This window comes from Trachurus japonicus, chromosome 15, assembly GCF_045865225.1.
Source record: "Trachurus japonicus isolate A0001 chromosome 15, Traja_1.0".
NCBI classification, from domain to species: domain Eukaryota; kingdom Metazoa; phylum Chordata; class Actinopteri; order Carangiformes; family Carangidae; genus Trachurus; species Trachurus japonicus.
The window spans coordinates 9852345-9870982 of record NC_140921.1 but is presented as its reverse complement, the minus strand read 5'-3'; the positions used below and the strand labels follow the sequence as shown (position 1 = coordinate 9870982).

General features: G+C 42.3%; 1 protein-coding gene across 6 annotated transcripts in view; it reads right to left on the bottom strand.

The window, feature by feature from the left end:
* The window catches only part of kcnq5a (potassium voltage-gated channel, KQT-like subfamily, member 5a), a 105343-nt gene that overhangs the window by 85031 nt on the left and 1674 nt on the right, over positions 1–18638 (bottom strand). The window lies entirely within an intron of this gene.

The following is an 18638-nucleotide window of genomic DNA, read 5'->3' as shown; positions in this document are numbered from 1 at the left end:
GGATGACCCCCGCGCATCTCCCAGCACAATATTGGCTTTCTCCAACATCCCCGCAGGCCAGCATCAATGATGATGGCCTTACTGCATTAGAAATGAGGGTCTTCTAACTAGATAAACTTTCTATGCAAAAAAAAAAAAGGGCACCACAAGGGGCAGGTTTAATTTTCAAAAGAGGACAATAGAGGGTTTTATATCTGCACTGAAGTGGCTTGAACAGTAACTCCTCTACAAAAAAAACCCAGACTGAGCCCAAACAAACATAAATTATCTGAGTATATTAGCCCAGTTTCCACAGCTCTGTCCTTCTGTTGCTGCTTAATGTTATTTGGTTATGCAGCAATGTTAGTCAAGGGATCTGTTGGCTTTGGTTTAATGTTCCTAACTGTTTTGATTCCAGGGTTAGTTGTATTTAATGCTAGGCTTAGAAATTGTCTTTTTTTTTCTTTTCAGGGACGTATTTTGTCTCCTCACTCTGATCTTTTAGGGCACTTGAGTTGTTCGGAAAATCTTTTCTCTTTTAAAAAAAAAATAATAATAATGTACATTGCTATTGTGTATTGGAAAACAAGCACTCGCTTTACACCACCAAATGTGTTTTAACTTCTTTCCCACAGTTGGAAACTGGCAACAGGCCTCACAAAAGAGGATGGAGCAATTTTCCTTTCACTGTCAGCGACCAGTCCATCCTATACTCCTCCACTGGTGATTTTTTTTTTTTTTTTTTTTTTTTACTGTATTGTTTGTTTCATATTTTGTTAAAGCAGTAGTTGGTGTGCACACAGCCTTTTCATTCTAGTGCCTTGTGTGGTTTTCCCTCGACTGCCTCGGGCTCCGTATCATCTTCTGCACGGAGCGGTTTCTCTGACCCCAAACACACAACAAAAAGTATGTTACATGTACCCCATGAAGGGACTCAAAATACAACTTACAATGCCTCACATCGACAACAATGGCGACTGCTTGAAAACTTGAAGTCAGTTTGCCGAACTGACAAAAAAGAATCAGCCAGATATATAAAAATATAACATATATTTCACTTACCCGTTGTCTATGCAGATACTTTGTTTTCTCCTGAGTTGAATGGGATTACGTTATTGTTGCTCATTAGGGAGCATCTCATCCTCTGCATGGGAGACTGTCCCAGAGACTCCCATAGAAAATATTAGGGATATGAAGTGGAGCTGTTAATTTGCAAATTTGCCATTATAACTTAAGTCTTTCACAACATGCTCGCAAAGATACAGTAGAGCACACATCTTCACTTTGCATCATCTGGCCAAGTCAGTTTTAAAGTGGGGCACCTTCATCGTCTCAATGGGGTAAGAACAGCTTGTACGACCGCAGTGGTACAGGCTGTTCTTACCCCAACCACCACAAGTTTGTTTGTTTGTTTTTCAGTTTTATGGAAGAAAAGACATCAGGGATGAATATGAAATGGTTGGTTTGACAAATGTTTGACTGTTTTGACCAATTTACCACCAATAAAGAGCAGCACACAGCCACTTCCCTGATCTTTTATATGGGGCTTTGTGGGACTATCCCAAAAGAAAAGTACTGCTTTGTTTTGCAAACTGCTGGCAGCTTGATGATGTTGCAACTACTCACAGGGGGTAACCCTTTGCAGTTAACAAGCTACTATACCTAAACATGCTGACAAACTGGGAACGTCCAAGTGCTTGTCAATCACAATAGCTCCATTCTTCTATTTTCTCTGCCGCCTTGTGATGTTTACTCGCACCCTGTGGTTTCTTGATCCTAGGATTGCTCATTAAGTTCATGCAATAATTCATTAAAAGGAGAGGAAATATGCTCTCTGGCTAGTTAGTTAGATACCCGTCAATCATTCAGATTAAAGGGATAGTTCAACATTCTGGCAAATTCGCCCATTGCCATAATCCCTATAGTCTTAGCAGTAGGTTCGTTACCTTTATTTGTCGGTGCAAGCTATTTTTAGAACGGCGGAGCAGAGCCGCGAGCTGCTCAGAGCTACGCTACGGAGGCTAATGAGATTTCTTGGTTTCCCTCATCAAACTCATCAAACACACAATGCAAAAACTCCAAAACGCTCTAGTGGACAAGTTGTGACCTGCACATTCACCACGCTATGAGACAATAACAGAAAGTTACAAGGCGGAGCCGTTGTTGGAGTTGTTAGATTGTGTATTTGATGGGTTTGATGAGTGAAACCAAGAAATCCCATTAGCCTCCACAGCGTAGCTCTGAGCAGCTTGCGGCTCTGCTCCGCCGTTCCAAAAATAGCTTGCACCGACAAATAAAGGTAACGAACCTACTGGTATGACTATATGGCAATGGGCCAATTTGCCAAAATGTTAAACTATCCCTTTAAGACAAATTCACACCTGTATTTCCAATGTCTGCAAACTAGAACTCCTCCATTGAGCACTTTAGTGGAGGGAGGACTGTGCAACACAACTAACAAGCTATGATAGCTTCCTGCATGGACTGTCCACCTCTCTTCCCTCAAAGGTCAGAGCTGTCAAAAGGGCTCGTGCTATTGGTCAACAGCAGGACATGTGAATTAATGTTCACCACCAGTTGAACCCAACATCGAAGATTTGTACAGGTTTACTTGTGGAACCATACATTTTTACCACTATCAATAAATGCTTTTGTGGTCCAGGCCATTTATCTGCATAATGCAAAGTTGTCTCAGGGAGTTTCTTTGTAGAACAGTCAGCAAATGGAAAATCCAGGTATCCAAAAGAAAAAAAAAAGTGGTCAAATACAACTAAAACAATCTGGTTCGATACCATAGGAGGTAAGTGAGAAAATATGTTTCTGTAATTTGGGGGGAATCGACTTTTTAATAGGCTATGTCAGAGCACCATGCAGTTCAGCTTTGAACACAATTGCAGTTTTTCCAAGCATAATTGTGCTCCAGCAAGGGGCCCTCAGAAAATCTATTAGGCTCAACAGCTGATATGCATTAGCAGCACTTATGGTAAGTAACAGAAAACACCTGCACAGACAAATGCAGGATAATTGCTAGACACCTTTCTAATGATGGTATTTGCTTCCTAACCTGCGCAGGCCGAGGACACGAAGGTTGCATTCCTTTCAAAAATGTCTAATGGAACATAAAAAGTGGCGAATGCATTTATAAACCCATTAGCGTCTCACCTTGGTGCCTGTCCTGCAGCACTGAATCTGTTCGTAACTGACAAACCGCTGATATCACACATAGCATGTTATTGCTTTCGGAAATGGTCTCTGTTGTAATGTCTTTTTAATTTCCAGTTTCATCGAGCATGGGTGGCGGTGTTGTGCAACGCAATGGTGATTTATAGGAAGCAGAGTTGCGTTCTGATGAAGCTGAAATAGTCATGAGGGAGCGGAGGAAATAGACACAAGGAGGAAGGGAGGGGAGGGAGAGGGGAGATTTACATAGATTTTAGCTGGGAAGTGAAAGGTGTCATCTTTAGCCTTTGGTCGCAGCCTCATGCAGAATTGGATGGCGTTGACATTTAGCAAGTGGATAATGCAAGCTCACAAATGTCCCCATCCCTCCTGTCACACCCCCACGCACACCCCCACATTCCCTCAAACCTGATCCACTTATGTAACTGCTCAAAATTACATCGACTGTGTTTCGTAGATGCAATTTAGATGAAGGATCACCAACCACGGCGAAAGATAGATAACAGTGTTTCCTGTGCTTCCTTCACAATAAAAGCATGCAGCTCTGACTCAGCTGTAGGAGAGTGAAGAGCGAACAGTGTTCAGACTGATATGGCATCAAAGACAGAGTGGACACTTGATCTACATGCATGCCTCATTTCTTGCATATCTTGTGCATACAAGGACAATTTGAATCCAGATAATGTATTGCAGCCTCTACCATTAACAACAAATAAGTAACTACAGCTGTCGCTGAAAGAAAAAAGAGGTCCAGCATAAACAGTATGATTTCATCAACTTTTAAGGAAGTTTTTTTTTTCAAATCTAATTCTTTAATCTAAAATTAGATGCTTAGTCTTGTGTAAAAACAGCTTTTTGTCCAGAAATATTCCTATAATGTGAACGCTTATCTCTAACGCCCTGACTCTTCTGCACAAAATGTCACACACATCTAATCCCATCTTACCAGTCAACTGGGTCTATATTCGTTTAATCAAATGTTAAAAGGCTCTCTTTGTCTTTGTTTCACTCACTCACACACACATACATATACACACACACATGCGCGCACCCACACGCGCACACACACATACACTGCACTGAGAAGGTGTAATGTTATCCAAACAGCCAGCTGTCTTGTTGTGTCAGGCTGGTTGCTCTGTTGGCTGCAGGCCTGGGAGAAGGCTTACTTAGAGAAAACAGAGACTCACTCTACATTAGACTGACTCCCGTCAATGGACTGGGCCCAAAGCCTGCACACGCACACACACACACACACACACACACACACACTCTCTCGCACTCACTAAAGAGCAGAGAAAGTTTCACATGTACACACTCACAGGGACATTTTCTCTCCCCCTTGGCTCATTCCCTCTCACACCCATGCACCCACACGTTAATGCACACACGAATAACACACAAACGCGCAGGACTTTTCATGCAGTGTAACATGAGTCACTCGATTCCCCCCGTCCAAGCTCTGGTTGCTAGGGGCAACATCTTCTTTGGGGGCAAACTTAATTTTCTGAGGAGTGATTTGGTGGAGTTCTCTCTCTCTCTCTCTCTCTCTCTCTCCCTTGCAGACGCACACACATAGTGTACATACAGTACGTGTACACAAACAAATTCCAAAGCATGAAAAGTCGAGCAGTTTTTATAAATTGTTGAATATTTGCAGAGGGAATCATAAACAGGAGTTACATTTCATCAGCCATGTTGTTACAGAAACATGCTCATGCGCACGCACGCACACGCACGCACACAGTAATAAAATCTCACCGTCAGTCTGTCACCTACTTCTTTCACCTCACCCTTCATTACATAATTTCTGTCACCATCATTTGCTTCACGAGACCTCCAGACTGTGCCCTTAATCGACCCCCTACCGGTCCCCAGCACCAACTGCAGCCAGAGGGGGGGCCGCTGCTCTGACCTGTCCCCCACCCCCAGTACGTGAATTTATTTCTTTATTTGTGCTGAAATAATCAAATATCATGGCAAAAGACATTCAATAAAGAAAATAAATGGACCTATGCAGGATGAGAGTGAAGCCAAATTAACTTTTATGACGTGCTGCTCGATTCAATCATAAACTACATGCTGGGGTCTTTGATTTAGAGAAAGTGAGTTATTCCTTATATTAATTAAGGACTTTGAAATGCCTCTGTGTAGGAAAGCAACTTCACAAATAAACTTTGCCTTGCCAAGCAAAGGGGACGCATGAGTCTAAAGCAGTCACTTCACAACGGGGAGGAAGAGTTTTATGTGACATTTGAGAAAGAAACTGTATTTAATTTGATGTGTCACATCATGGTCTGATAACTATGACACATTAAATATATTCAGCATGTGTGTCCCAGCTGTTACAGTACACCAGATGCCTTTAAACAACGCTAAAAAGACCCTACAGACAAATTTGGAAAATAAATAATCACTGTATTAACACCTATACTAAAAATATTCCTTTGTGTACAAGTATCGCTGACTGACTGGCTGACTGAGTGAGTGATCAAGTTGCACGACTGGTAAGCCAGCCCAGTTTTCCCACTGCTCTTTCAGTGGGAAAACTGGTTGCCAACTTATCCTCGTTGCTAGATTTAACAATTTCTCAGAGCCTGCAGCTGTTTCTTCTTCTTTCCTTTTTTTTTTAAAGCACCTTCAGACAGATATTTTTGGACAAACATCTGCTACTTTCCATAGACGACTCAGCAGTATTGAGTATAGTGTTTGTACACATGAGAAGTAACAGAAGTGGTTGTGTGGAGAATGAAAAAACAGAGCTGGAGAGAGAAGTTTAGACCTTGCATAGTTTCTGAGCCCCACTTACTTTACCCAACCAAACCCATCCCCACACGGAGACGACGTGAATGTCGCATGGTGGGACACAGCCAGATCATGTAAAATGTTCAATTGTACATACAGTATGAACCATGCAATGGTGAAACCTTTCAAAAAGCATGTTCTCTATTGATTGTCAATATAAATCTATAAGGAGCTTGTACACAGCTCCTTTGTAAATGTTATAGATTTACAGAAGAAGCAGATATATCACAGCTTGCGTATCACGGTCATTTTCGGCCTTTGTCACAGTAAGGGTGCTGCCCCTTTGCAAGACGCAGAAGCAAACAGTGATGCAGCTGGTCTGACCTGTACTGGGCCGTGCAGGCGGCGCCCCCTTTAAGGATGCTGTGGTGCAGGGATGCATCATTCTCTCAGCTTTAATCAAGAACCGGCGAGCCAACAAACAGACGAGAGCCCCCTTGATCTCATAGCATTGGGACAATAAAGACTCCCCGCTCTGTAAACAAGGAGAAACAGATGATGGACAGCTCTCATGCTCCTTGGGGGGGGACACTGGGAGAGAAGGACATGTTCTGGCTCCTGATAGCTTTTAATAATAATAAAAAATAAGAGGAGAAAAAAAACTTAAGCCTGCCTCAGTCAGTTTCCTTAAACTCTCGCACATATGCCCGAGATCCTTCACTCAGAGTACTTCAAAGGGCAGCCATGGTCTGACGCCTCCACAACAAAAGAGCCATCTTTAAAGGGCAATAAAGGAACATTGATTCACAACAGATTCAACAACACAGAGCGGGGGAGAGGAACAATTTTAATATGTAAATCATAATTAAGTCAAAATGTTGTGGGAACACTGTCAGTTGACTTTGTTTTGCTTATTAACCGCTTTAAAAAAAAAATCATCTTCTCTATGTGTCAAAAGCTAAAATAAACACGTTCGGTGCAGCCTCACTGACGAGTGACGAGATGGCCACTGATAAGAGCAGACAGACTGTCCGAGTCTTGACTTCTGCTTTCGGAGGGAAGCTCCTGCTGTGTCTACCTCTGTCTGAGGAGTTGTAATGAGATCGCACCTTTGCACAATCTAACTCACGCCTACCTACAGTAACGCAATATTAGCAAGAAAGGAAATGGAAAAAATCAAAAACACAGTGTACAAACTTGATAATACGACTGGCTGCTATTCTGTAGCATCCCTCCTCTCCTCTCTTCTCTGCTTCTCCTCTGCTCTCTCAGGCTGGTTAGATATCGATGCTGAGCTGGTGACGTTACAGTCCAGGCAGAGGCAGGCCAGCAACACACTAAATTGGTCTCTTGTGCATAAAAGCCCTTGAATGTATGTATGTATGTTTCGATGCCTGGGGCATTTTACACAGAAAGCTGTACCTCTTCGATTTCCATGATTGAATGTCATTAATGGGCTTGTTGTTCCCAGCTGTGAAATGTCAGCCTATTTCTGTCAAAATGTCACTGAATTTATCATAAACACATAACTAATAAAAGGGGAAATGTTGAGGACATGTTTCCTTTGAATCCTGGTCTGAACTGGTTGGTGGGAAAAAAGGAGGATGGAAATCTTCTGTTAGGGTCTGAATGTAAACATGAATATTAGAGCTGCAGACGAAACAATCACGTTCATTGCAACTCAACCAATACTGCAACCATGGCGATGGGTGCAGCATCGCAATTCATTAACTGTGGACAGGAAGGTGGGAAGTGCTCCTTCCTGTCCTCACCAGTTCAACATTAACATTTTTGCTCTGTGTGTGGGTGTGGGTGTGGGTGTGCCTACATGATACTAGTTTAAATAATCCTGCAGGTAAAATCATTAGTCATTCAAATAGCATGGCTTTCATTCTTTGTGCTTATGTTATTCCATTTTTCATTAGATTAATTAACAATTTAGTCATGCAACAATCTCGAAAATCCATTACAGCCCATTAGTCAGTGGTGATGTTTGCAAATTGCTGGTTTTGTTCAACTAAATCTCTGAAACCGTACGGTACTCAACACAATTATGCACAACAGAGATAAGTAGCACACTGCTTGGTATTTGGTTTAAAAAACAACTTGAGCAATTAATAATTTATCAACACTGCTGAAAGTTAATTTTCTCCACGTGTATGTGAGAATGATTGAGGCAATCAAACAAGATGGCAGACTGCCAGGTATCTTGAAGAAGTAGAGCGATATCAATGCTGGGAGAGCTCGCTATACTCTCCTGTCTGTTATCTCAAATCACAATCCGTCTTTTCAACTCCCTTGTTCTCACCTAACCACATTCTTTCTTTCTCTCCTTCTCCGTCTCTTCTTCATCTTCTCCAACTCTCACTTCTGGAGTTCCAATTATTTCACTCGAATGACAAATGTTGCTCCCCCAAAATCCATACGCCAAAGAAAACATGTCAAACGAAACAAACACCTGCTGGCGCGTCGTTCTGCCTCACTCTGACAAACTTGTCGGAGCAGTTGAGTTGGTGCTGTTCTGTTCCTGGATCAGTCCGTCACCTGGGAACGATGTGTCTGACTAACCGAGATGAATTATTCACAATATGTGTTGGACTGCCGGGGCTGAGGGGGCTTGTATGTTTTTGTTAGTGTACGCCAATGTGTTCATAAAGATTGTATGGAGCAGCTGCCTGACACACACACACACACACACACACATATATGCATCCCTCTTTACTCCATGGCCCTGGAGAGCTCCTTACACACAGATACAGCTAGATTTATGAGCCGTATATTGCTGTGTACAGCTTAACCACATGGGCTGGTGTGTGAATATTTCAGCTGGTTATATGTGCATGTGTATAACAAAAGAAATGGGGAATATATAGGCAACGAGGGGTGCGTGTGTCCATCAGTGTATTTCTACTTGTCTCAAAAACGAAGGAAATGACCATTGATTTTAGGAAGTCCCGCCCAGCCACTGTCCCCCTGTCGATCAACGACCAAGCTGTAGAATCTGTCCAGCAGTATAAATATTTGGGGACAGTAATTGATGACAGGCTGTCCTTTGAGCATCAGGTTGACGCCGTGAGTAAAAAGGCCAACCAGCGCATGTACTTTCTCCGCAAGCTCAGGAACATAAACATGGACTCTAAATTCATGGAAATGTTTTATTCTTGTTTTATCGAATCTGTCCTGACTTTTGCTTTTATTTGCTGGTTTGGGTCAATTAACCTGAAGAACCGCAACAGACTTCAGGGCATAGTCAGAGTGTGCAGTAAAATTGTTGGTGCTCCACTGAAAGACATTTCCTTGCTGTACAAAACTAGGGCCCTGAATAAAGCCAGACTCGTCCTGACTGACCCTAGCCATCCCTTGGCACCTGAATTTAAACTGCTCCCATCCAGACGCAGATTTCATGTGCCAAGATGCAGGACCAACAGATTTAAAAATACCTGGGTTCCAGTGGCCATTGGCCTTCTTAACAATTGACAGCACTGTGGTCACTTTAAATCCTGTTTCTTCCAGGATGGCATGGTTGCACTTTATTGGTTGTTTTATCTATTTTATTAACTATTGTTAATTGTTGTCCTGTGTATGTATTTTATTGCTATTTCTATTATTAGCGTATGTTGTGTCACTGTTGTCTTATGCTGCTGGCTGCACTACAAATTGCCCTCCGGGGACAATAAAGATCTCTTGACTTGACTTGACTTGACTTGACTTGACTTGACTTGACTTGACTTTGTATTTTCCATATCATGCTACTTTAACCTAATGTATTTTTTCACTCTGCTATAGCTGCTATACATTAAATAAATACTTTCTTCCTGAGAGTGAAACAAGAAGATTTAGAGTAGTCTCATGTCTGTGAGTTAAGTAGAGGAATAAAGAGTGGAGCCTATAATGTTCTCCAACAACTTAAATATCCACCTACAAGAACCTCTGCAAACCTCAAATTCACCATCTTTTTTACTCTTTTGGGCTTTAAAGTTTCCATCCCAGGCGGCTGGACTTACAATCAGCAATCACCAAAACCGTTAAATAGACCGTTGCTAAATAAAACACCGTCATTAAACAGCTTGGGACTAATTGTGATGTTAGATAAATGACTTGTAACTTGTCACAGGGAGAGTGGAGGCTCTCTGCCTTACACTGCTGCTGGAAACCAAACCTGTGATCAGAGCATCGGACCCGGTGTCACAGCTCTCGTCTCTGTGGCACCACGAGTCCGCCACACAAACATAGATGGTGGTTGCATGATTTGGCAGTTTGACTGACAGATGGACCATCCAACCAAAGTTGTCTGAGACTAATTTGATTGGTGGGAGACAAATTTTGGCCCCTGCTCCTCACACAGACGACCAGATTTCGTCATTAATATGTCAAATCATTTATGTAATCGATTACTGTTTAATACTTATCAGATATACTCAGATTTTTTTGTCAAAAATGAGCCGTCTGGGATGGTACCTTTTAAACAGAAGGTGCCAAAAAAAAAATTCACCACAAATTCTCCAGCTTTTTGTGGACAGGTGTTGATTGCTACTCATCATCCCTCTCTGGTTTGTTGATATCTCTCTTCCCACGACCCAAATGTATGCACTGTGAGTATCTGCATGTTCTTGGTGTGAGATATGGACATGTGCAGGCTGTGAAAACAAATTCCCCCTCTGGGAAAATAAAAGCCGTCTTTTTATTTATTACTGAGATCATGTATAATTTACCCAGCGATTGATTGGAGGGAATGTGAGCTGGGTTCAGGTTCCTCAAACTGTTAAATACAAAACTGTGCTTTAAAGGGAAAACATGAAACACATTCTGCGGATATTACGACTAGATGGATCTCAAGTGAGTTCAAATGTGTGTTAATACAGCACATGTGGGTGTGTGTGTACCAATGGTATGTCCTTGTTAAGGGAACTGACAGGGTAAGGTCCAGGGTGTGTGTGTGTGTGTGTGTGTGTGTGTGGCAGGGCAGCAGAGACTGGGTGCGATGCGAAGCCGGCAGCGGTGCACTCTGTGTGGGCAGCAGGACTGACGAGCTCAGCCTGTCTCCATCCATCAGCGCCGCAGTCTGCTCAGCAAACTGGCACCTCGGCTGATGTACGAGAGGGCTGCCGGATGACTAACCAGTACACACACACACACACACACACACGAGGCATACTGTATACACACACACATAGAGCAATAGATACACTGTGTAACCTTGCATACTCATGCTGTGTGTGTGTGTGTTTTCACCAGTATTGACTAGTACTCGCACACAAATGTTAAGTCACACAAGACAAACACGCTCATGGCAACTCTCGACTTGCATTCTTTTTCTCTCATTGAAACATTCATATAGGGATTTAATTTCTCTCTCTCTCTCAAACACTTCAACACACACACACACACACACACACACATAAACAACCTACACGCTTCCTTTGTGACCTGCTCAAATGTCACAGTATATTTGTCACTGCAGCCCCTTCCCGATCTCGCACCTCCTCACCACTGAGCTCTGACTGATGGAGCCGACTTGGTTCTCCGATGGCAACCGCTTCAAAGCTAAATGTGATCGTTCATCAAATTCCTCCACTCTGATGCAGACTCATTAGCTCAGTCTTTTTAAAAACACATTTGCAAGTATACATAGTGCAAAATTTTTTTTAAAAAAGCACTGAGGAGGGATATGTAGTAGGTGTAACGAAACTGAACGCTCGCGGAGGGGATCATTGCATAAGCAGATTCCTGGTGCACTGGAAATAAGTGGGGCACCGAGGGGTTAAAACTGCAGACAAACACGTGTGTTTAGTTTCACTTAAGGAGGACAAAGGTTGGTTTTCTGATGTGCATTAAGGGTGATGTATTGGTTCATGCATTAATCATCAGTTTGAGTTAAAAAAAAAAAATTATACTCGCTCCTCCAAAAAAATTCTCCCTGATGTTGTGAGAGTCAAACATTAGCATATAGCTGGAGGAAGTCTAGGGATTGGTGCGTGCTATTGGCTCTTCAGGAGCTACATTATTTACTATTTAACCATTAGCTCTCTCTTTAAAACATTTGCTGGTTTCATCTGAGACTTACAATTTGGACAGCAAACTCTTTAGTGTGGGTGTAGTTTCAAAATTCATTTATTTCAATCAAACTACATAAGTGTATTTTCGGAAATAAAATATTCAATATGCAAACATTCCCGTGTTGAGATAACCCTGCATCTATCAATACATGTTTCCATATTCTCACAGAGCTGGGCGATACCCCTGGGTGTCGATAAAGGCCTTTTTCTTCATTTAAAATCAGGGCAAGTTTTCTTAAAATGCAGGACACGTGGAATAAACAAACTTTAAGTTTCTGCCTCTTTGTTTTTCTGCATTGAAAAACTTCAATCTCCCTGTTTTTATCATCGCCTCACTCTCTCCGAGTCCCTCTCTCCTTGTTTCCATCTTCTCTTGTTTCCATCCTTGTGTCCTGGCCTGGTTGACATGTGCCAACTGGTGACCTGGACACACACACACAGATCCCACACTGTGTCTGTGCTGTGTAACATTGTCCAGTTGAGGACATGAGATAAATACACACACACATACAGACACGCTACCTTTAATAGGGTACCCACTCTGTACCTATTCCTGCAAACACCGGAACACATCATGACAGTATTTATACACACATACACACACGCACACACACACACACACACACACACACATCCCTCTTTCTATTCATCCTATCTAATAGGTCCTTAGCATTTTCCAGCATTTTCCATTGGGTGCCAGCCAACATCCTCCTCCATACCTGGAAGTAACTCTGAACCTAAACACAGAGCCTCTTTTATGTGCTCAGGTGTCTCAAATGTCGCCGCGTTCTCAGGAAACAAAGTGCAGTCTCTTCAGGATGCCTTTGATGTTCTTCAGGCCTGAGTGCATTTCACATTTTCTCTTTTTCTTTTTTCCCCTCTTGGATCAATGCACCTGCAGTTTGGTGAGCGATGGAATAATCTCTGGGCGCAAATTAATTTTTCTAGCGTTTCAGATTTAATAAACTGATTTCACGGCCAACCTTATGTTGGGCTGCTATGTCTTTAAGCACACACTCACAGTGAAGCCAAAGGGTACATACACACACACACACACACACACACACAACTCAGCTGAACTAAACTAGGCAATTCCTTAAAGTGATAGTTCAACATTTTGGCAAACTGGCCCATTGCCATAATTTTCTATAGTTTTAGGAGTAGGTTTGTAACTTTAATTGTCGGTGCAAGCTCTTATTAGAATGGCGGAGCAGAGCCGTGAGCTGCTCAGAGCTACGCTACGGAGGCTCATGGGATTTCTTGATTTCCCTCATCAAACTCATCAAATACACAATCCAAGGGACAAGTTGTGACCTGCACATTCACCACACTATGAGATAATAACAGAACGTTACGAGACCGAGTTGTTTTCTAGGCAAATGCTTACTGCTTGCTGAAAAACTGCCGCCAACTGCGACGCGAATCAGCGGTTTTACACGAATTTACCTCAAAAACAACTCTGTCTGGTAATGTTCTGCTTTATCTCATAGTGTGGTGAATGTGCAGGTCACAACTTGTCCACGAGAGCGTTTTGGAGTTGTTGGATTGTGTATTTGATGAGTTTGATGAGGGAAACCAAGAAATCCCATTAGCCTCCGTAGCGCAGCTCTGAGCAGCTCTGCTCCACCGTTCTAAAAATAGCTTGCACCGACAATTAAAGTAACGACCCTACTGTTATGACTATAGGGATTATGGCAATGGGCCAATTTGCCAAAATGTTGAACTATCCCTTTAATGTCAGCTGAATGAGTTACCAGACAACACATGCTTGTCACTGGACTTGTTATGAGTGATCCCAGTCTCTGTCACCGTGTTCCTCTGGGAAGCGTCGTCCAGCACTGACAACTATGCACACCGGCCGATCACGGTCCATGTCCTGTTCTCGTTTGTGGTTCGCTGACGGTGGAACAAGAGACCAAAAGCTATCAGAGCAGGAGCCACTGTCTCCATCTTCAAGAACATCTTCATGACTCATCTCTTCCAAGAACACCGTCTCTCTTATCGCCTCTAACATGCCATCATGCCTACCTAACACTGACCACGCACTTCTTTACCTGATCTACTTCACTTTATTGAACAGATGTAGTACTTTGTATATACTTCAAGGTCCCGAATTGAAGCTTTGCACTTGTAAGTCTCCTTCGGTGAAAGCATCTGCCGACTGAGTGACTGCAAATGTAAATTCCTGTAATGCTAAATTGACTTCACTATACATGCATGAATATACTGATTGTCTGGGTCTTAAACTAAACGACCATTTAACTCAGGTGAGTGTTTCCCTGATCAACAACCTTTGAAAAACAAGGCCCAGGTTGTTTTTATATTTAAAAAAAAAACTCCTATAATATCAAATATCCATCAGTAAAAAATGCTGCATGTCGGTTCAAACAGTGTCGCTCCCTTTTAAGAGCCAGCTGACGCTGACACTTAATGCATCACAGACTCTGCACAAAGCTGTGCAGTTAAAGGATAAAAGTGGATTGGGGTTGATCATTAGAACAAGATTGGTATCTGCCTCATGGCAGATCATCACGCTGGGTTGATGTGCTACCTGCCGATACACTAGAATGGCCGTGGAATCAATGTCTGATGGACTCGCTGTGTGACTGGATTAATCAATCGCACACACGCGCGCACACTGAAACACTTCTGTGCCTCATTCTCAGACACAAAAGCAAACACTTGGATATATAAACTCAAGCTCAAAGCAATGGGCGCTGAGCACACACACTTTTTTGACACAAACGCATACATGTATCGATGGATGGACACGTAACACACATCATCTTCACACTTGTAAACACAAAAAGTGCAATGATGAAGAAAAAAAAAAGTAGGTGAGACACGCTCACAAACACAAACGCATGCAGAAAGTTAAGGAATCATCTTCCGAGTGTAGCACATAATGCAGACTGTGACTGGAACCCATTTCAGAAAATGTGATTAGCCCAACACACGCCATCTCATTAAGAGATTGAATCTTAATGCCAAGAGTGTTTCAGTGTGGGAGCACTATTTGGCAAGAGGCGAGCCAAGATGCTTATCAGTCTCTTGATTCATACTGCAGCCGATCACCAGCTATCAGCAGCACATCAGGGATTCCTATGAAGAGTAGTACACATACAGAGATTTCAAGTATCTACACAAACACACATATACACACACACACTATCAAGCTGTTTTCTGTCACATTTACCCAGAGTGGATCCATACGCACAAACACACACAGAAGCATCTGTTCCAACCGCTGACTAATGAAACGATCAAAGAAAACTTTTCTTTTATAAATCATGTACTCTCTTGTTTGTGTGTATGCCACTTATCATGTGTGAGTAATTGTGTGTGTAACACATTACTGTAGCCACGTGTGTTTATGTGTGGCCACATCCACATGTGCACATTGTGTCCATTTTGTTGATGTGTGATTGTGTTACTGGATTTGTGCGTCTGTCAGAGAAATGTTATTCTACACACACTTGTGTATGTACAGGGGTGTTTGTGTGTGCGTGCAGTCAGGTAATACATGTGCAAGTGCTGCTGGTGTAGAAGTTCATGTGTCCACATTTGTAAGTGTCTGTAAATCTTCTGCACATACATGTGTGTGTGTGTGTGTGTGTGTATGCCGTGTCTGTGCATTAACCACTCCCTGACACTGAGCATTAACAAGTACCACTGTGACTGATGAGACATAGCCACTGATGGAATATGTTCTGAAGTAGCTCCAATACAGAATATAAAGTTTGCAGAGGTGTGATGATCACTAGAACAGTTACTGCACCAGCCAACCAGATCATTTCACTGTGTAAATACAGTCTTCTCCTCACTTGGGCAGAACAAGAACTAGCAGCACCATGCAGCTGCTGTCCAAGACTGTGAAACTACAGTTCACCCACAGGCAGGATGGCTTCCTGCAGGAAGAACATCCTGAGGCAGGGTTAACAACTGAACTGCTTGATTAAAACACTGCCATACACCACATAAATAATATATTACAGCGCTGTCAAAGCCAGTACTCCATGTAAGTTATTACAAAAGCGTGATTGGTTGTGATGTTATTTGTAAACAGCATTGTGTGTGAAGAAAAGAGGGCCGTGCAGATAAACAAATAAAATGTCAGAAGAGCAGAAAAAATGAATCACAACTTCCTGTCAGAGTTTCACAATAAAAATCAGAACAGAGGTGAAACAGAGAGCGTCATCAATGGTGATTCCTCCCATGAAGTTTGCATATAACCTTTGTGCCAGTTCACCAACCCATTTGCAATCTGGATAGAACAAATGACCATGAGAGCTGCAGCTGTGTTAAAGAAAGTCGTTAATATTCAATGAATCTGGTGAGAAATCTGCAGACGCAAAGAGACAAAATGTAGTGCAATGAACAACTGACTGTATGTTGACTATACCTAACATGTAAAGAACATATTATCCTGTTATGCTCATATAAGAGCACTTCCATTAACTATGAATCACCAAATCAAGTCCAAGCAGAGACAGCATCAACAATATAAGTGTCTGTTACATCTCTTGCTGCCATGGGGTCGTCATTGTAAAGGAGAAAAGCTTGTTGTTTAACGTGACTTGTTCAACTGATATTGAAGTTAAGTCCAACAAGACCGAGGAAACAAACCTCTCTCTCTGTCTTCACTGCTGGCTAAGAGTTAAATTTGAGATATTATTTTGGTGTTGCATTTATTATTAGTGAAACTGGATCTGGGGTATCACTAACATCTAAAATAGAGAACGGCACAGCTACTATTAAAAAAAAAAAAGAACTGAACAAATAATTAAAATAATCATCATGATCATTTTTCTTTTTCTCAAAATGTTCTGAAAATTAAAGTTGCTACTAAAATTGGGACTCATTACAATCGCAGTATCCACAAAACTAATGGGGTGTTTTTGCATACTGTGCAAGCATATTCAAAAACAGTATGTTAATATATTAATTATACTATACACTGTAAAATAAAGTACATTAAAGCAGAAGTAAGTGATATATTTGTGTTAATATAAGTCTTAAATAGTTATATCTTCAGACAGCAATCACTTACATAGAGTGTTTGGACTGAAACATGGGTCTGTCAGTCACTCTGCTCTGCTCTGAGCCGAAGAGAAAACATTTATCGTATCCTACAGTTTTTATCCAATGAGGAGAGAGAACGGCATGCAGGGCTGTGTGTGCAGCCAAGGAACGCCGTGAATGTGGCGACGTAGGGACGAGGACTGTTATGGTGCGTTCAAGGAAACTCGTATTTTTCCGACCGTGAAGTGGTACCAGTTCGATCTGGTACGAGTTCACCGGTCGGAAGTTACGAGTGGCCGTTACAGTGACTTTCACCGGTAAAACAGGTCGGAAAAACACGAGTGGGTTGCCTGGAACGCTACAAAGTCGTAAGTTGTGACTTGAAGCTGTAATTTACGATTTCAAAAGCCTGCCTGGAACGCAGCATTAGCGAAAACGACCGGACCACTTACTTCTGCTTTAAGCTACACTTTAATGATGTTTTGTTCACAGTAGACGCATGCACATCATTTAAAACGACTGTGTGCATCAAAGCGCGCAAGACAAACTCAGCTCTGTGTCAATTAGTCCTCTAAGTGAGATTAGTTTTCCTGATCTCTCTGAACACTATTAGTTGAAGTGACACTTTCGTATCGTTTCATACTTGCTGCTGATGCAAACTACCATGAAGTGTGGGAGGCTGTGGTCGTGAGCAGATGTAACAACTTAACCCCTTGCGACCTCAGCTGTCCCGCCTGAGCAAATAAAACGTCAACATCCGGCTCGGCGGCCCCTCCTCTGACAGCTCCGTTTCCTCCTTCTCACAGCGCTTCTTCTTTCCAACTGTTGGAATGAGACGGGATGTGGCGTTTCATCACTCCGACCATGCTGTGGTTGGTGGCCTGGCTGGTGCATATGTACAAAAGAGATACATACCAATAGATTCCTGCTTATGTGTATGTAGTGGGCTATATGTGCCGTATATGCGCAGATGGATATGTTGGGAGAAAGAAAAAAAAAAGGATTGCCGCAGCTATTTCGATGCAGAGCTTCCTCGTCTGTGCGACACCGACTTCCATGTGTAATAATAATGACATCTTCTTCCTCTGAAATATCCTCAGCAGCACAGGATACGATGACGTTTTAAATGCCAAGTGTTTCAAATAAACAGAAAAAAGGCCGACTACTTACGAGAGCAGAACAAACGCAGACAAGAGCGCCACTTAGAAAAACCCAAACTTCTTCAAGTCACGGCCCCGCCTACACAGTTTGATTGACAGAAAGTGCAGCACAGCAAAGAGTATAAACGCACACACACACACACAAAAAAAAAACTATATCTATATCAGTGACCAACCAACCATCTCTAAAGGGAACAACTGTTGTGGATGAACGGAGAGCATTAAGAGTGTGTCATGTTGACAAGCAGCCGTGGGACACACACAGCAACATGTAGTGGAATGACAAATCCCATTAGTTTAACACAGACACAAGGCAGGAGAGCTCAGGCTGGATGTTAGCAATAATCTTCAAATTGGTTCATTCAAAGTGCATGAAAACAAAGGAAGCTGGCTGGTCTTTCGTTTTTTTCGTCAAAGAGAGAAGTAAAAATTGGACATTTTGGCCATAGAGCTATTTTGCACCAGCAAAACCCCAAGCTGTGGTCAACGGAGAGCT